The following is a 3,183-nucleotide window of genomic DNA, read 5'->3' as shown; positions in this document are numbered from 1 at the left end:
GCCAACCCACCTGATCACCATCGCCGTCGTGCTGTAATCGAGTCCCTCACGAAGCGACTCAACCTGGCTGATCGTGACAGTCTCGACCAGCCCATCACTGCGACTGAGCTGTGTGATGCCATGAAGACCATGAACCCATCCAAGTCGCCTGGTCCGGATGGCTGGTCAGCAGGGTTCTTTCAGGTGGCTCCTGAGATCTTCTCGGAACTGCTGCTTATGGTGTTTAACTACCAGCTCACCCACCATGGATGCCTGCTACCCCACCAACGCCGCAGTGCCATCACCCTGCTGCACAAGAGTGGTGACCGTGGCATGCCAGGCAACTACCGACCCATTTCCCTCATGCCCGTTGAGGTGAAAGTGCTTTCTCGTGCCCTGGCTTATCGTCTCGCTCGGCACGCACCACAGCTTATCCACCCCACCCAAGCTGGTTTTGTGCCCGGACGTCGACTCCATGACCACGTCACCATGGTGCAAGCACTCCAGCACTACTGCACGATGGAGGATGAAGACAGCTATGCCTCGTTTCTCGACTTCTCGAAGGCGTACGACATGGTGGATCAATCCTTCCTGTTTGACGTGCTTGAGGAGATGAATTTGGGTGCAAATTTCATCTCGTGGGTCCGTCTGCTGTACAAATCACCGGTGGCTCACCTCCTGTTCAACGGCACATTGGGCCCAGCCATCAGGCCAACTCGTGGAGTGAAACAAGGCTGCCCACTGTCATGTCTGCTGTTTGTGTTCTACCTGGAGCCTCTGGGTGACATGCTACGTGATCAACCACACCTTGGAATCACTCTGCCCCATGGAGAGTCCATGACTAGCATATTCTTTGCTGACGACTCCACCCTGCTATCGAAGGACCTGCCTGCTGCTGTGAAGCAACTGGGCATTGTCGAGGAGTTCTGTGCTGTGTCTGGTGCTCGGCTGAACCAAACCAAATGTCAAACCCTGGTTCTCAACGGCCACCTTGACCCTGCTGACACCGATGGTGGGGGTCTCCTGAACATTGTGCCCTCAGGCCAACCTGTCAAGTACCTCGGGCTCATGTTCGGCCACCGACTACCATCCGACTACCAGCTCAACCTCGTCAATGAGAGGTTCCTGTCCAGCTTCCAACATTGGGGTTGCCGTGCTCGCACACTGCAAGGACGTCGGCTGCTGGCCAACACAGTCATGTTATCACTCCTGTGGCATGTGACGGCTGCTCTTCCGGTGCCACCTGCAATGGTGCAGAGCTGGCAGTCCATGCTCAACCGATACATCCTCGGTCGGAAGACTGTCCCCACCGACCGTCACCACCCTATGTTGTCCTCCCCACTACAGTTTGACCTCAGGCTGGGTCTGGGGCTACCCCACGTGGCGTCCAGGATTCGTGCCCAACGGCTACAGCTCCTTCAGCGTGCCATGACCGTGTCAACTGCGGACCGACCGTTATGGCAGCCACTGGTGTTACGGCAGTTTGAGAGGTGCATGGGTCGGCTCCACCGTGCATCCAACCCATTCGACTTCCTGCTCTACCACCCACACCATAAGTCGAAGTGGCTCATGCTGTGGGAACTCCATCCACTGTGGATTGATGTGTGGAGACAATGGTCGGCTACACCGATGGATGGTCGCATTCAGCTGCCCCTCTCCAGTGCGACTATTATGAGTCTCCCAGTGTGGCTTACAACATTCGAGCGGTCCATGTCGAATGGGAAATGTGCTGCCAGCATCGTCAACTCGCCCACCACTCGTCGATGGTGTAGCCATGGTGCATCCAACCAGCTACGCTGTCTAGCTGACATCGTCGCTGTGCATGGTCGATGGCCGACTCGTGCAGAGTTCATGGCGATGATGTCTGATCGAAACCCAGCTGCCCAAGTGGAGATTGGCATGGATGGACGCATGCAATGGGCGACTGTGTACCGATCCGGGATGCTTTACAACCACCTCACCTGTGTCCATACCAACGTCCTGGGGCTCAACCAGCCGCCTCCCCCGGCCACCCCAGCCCCCCCCACGGCCCGACACCCATTCTATGGCCTGGCTAAGGATGCCCCCGTACCATTTGAGTCCTGGCCAAGAAGAATGGTTCTGGCTCTGGCCCACCATGCCCCCATCCATGAGGGACACCACCCCATGTCCAGCACAGCCCGTGCGACTACTGCGGCTATCCACAGCTATGTCAAGCGTGTCAGGCGGACATGTCGGATTCCTCCCCCGGTGCAGGGTGATGTGTGGCTACGCCTACTGTTCCGCATGCTCCCTGTGAACTGCCGTTTTGCCCACCTCCAACTCGAGCGTCCCGACGCTATCTGCTGCGCCTACGGCTGTGGTGCAGTGGAAACGCAATACCATGCATTCCACGCATGTCCCCACATCCACCCTGTATGGTCGTTTCACCGGGACGCCTGGCGACGCTATGGGGTATCATTTGCATGGTCAACTATCTCCGACCTGGACCTATTCAATGCAAGTGATGACCGTCACAAAGATGCTCTCCAGACCCTGTGGATCCTCCTCACAGCATCCACCCTGCACATCATATGGACCGAGCACAACAAGGTCCAATATGAGTCAGCGACTCCTCTGCCCTCTGCTGCCTGGAACGAGCTGTCGTTCCTTGGCTGGACGATGTCCGTCCGCCGATGGCTGCGCCTCCAAGACCCCGACTGTCCACTGCGCTCCTCCGTCCTGCATGTCCTCCACACCCTCCGTGCCCCAGCCAACTACCGGCCATTGTGGGCCAAATACCCCTACTCTTTGCACCTTGCGCCGACCTCCGCGGCAAGGCCTGCGATGCCAAGTTCAACTCTCAAGACTGTCTCAAAAAACGCATGGTGCCATCACCCTCGCGATTTCTACCAAGAACGTTCTGCGGCCCATCACACTGGCGGCCGTCTCCCCACTCCACTCGATCCACCTGTCTCACCTACGGTATCCCTTGGTACCTCCACATATTTATTTGAAAACCTCTAAAAACCAGTGCCACCCTACGCACATGCTTTTGCATAGGCATTAGGAATTGGATGAGCCCATTGGGCAATACTACCTCTGTCCGAAAATGTTTGCACGTTTCGGAAAAAGTGAAGTTCGGGAAAGATTGCACGATTCGTAGTACTCTTGTTTGAATGGGAGCACATATAAAAAAATCACTCAGCTTAATACAAAAATACATATATTATTCATTCAATGTCT

Source organism: Aphanomyces astaci, assembly GCF_000520075.1.
Source record: "Aphanomyces astaci strain APO3 unplaced genomic scaffold supercont1.161, whole genome shotgun sequence".
Classification (NCBI taxonomy): domain Eukaryota; phylum Oomycota; class Saprolegniomycetes; order Saprolegniales; family Verrucalvaceae; genus Aphanomyces; species Aphanomyces astaci.
This window is presented reverse-complemented; position numbering follows the sequence as displayed.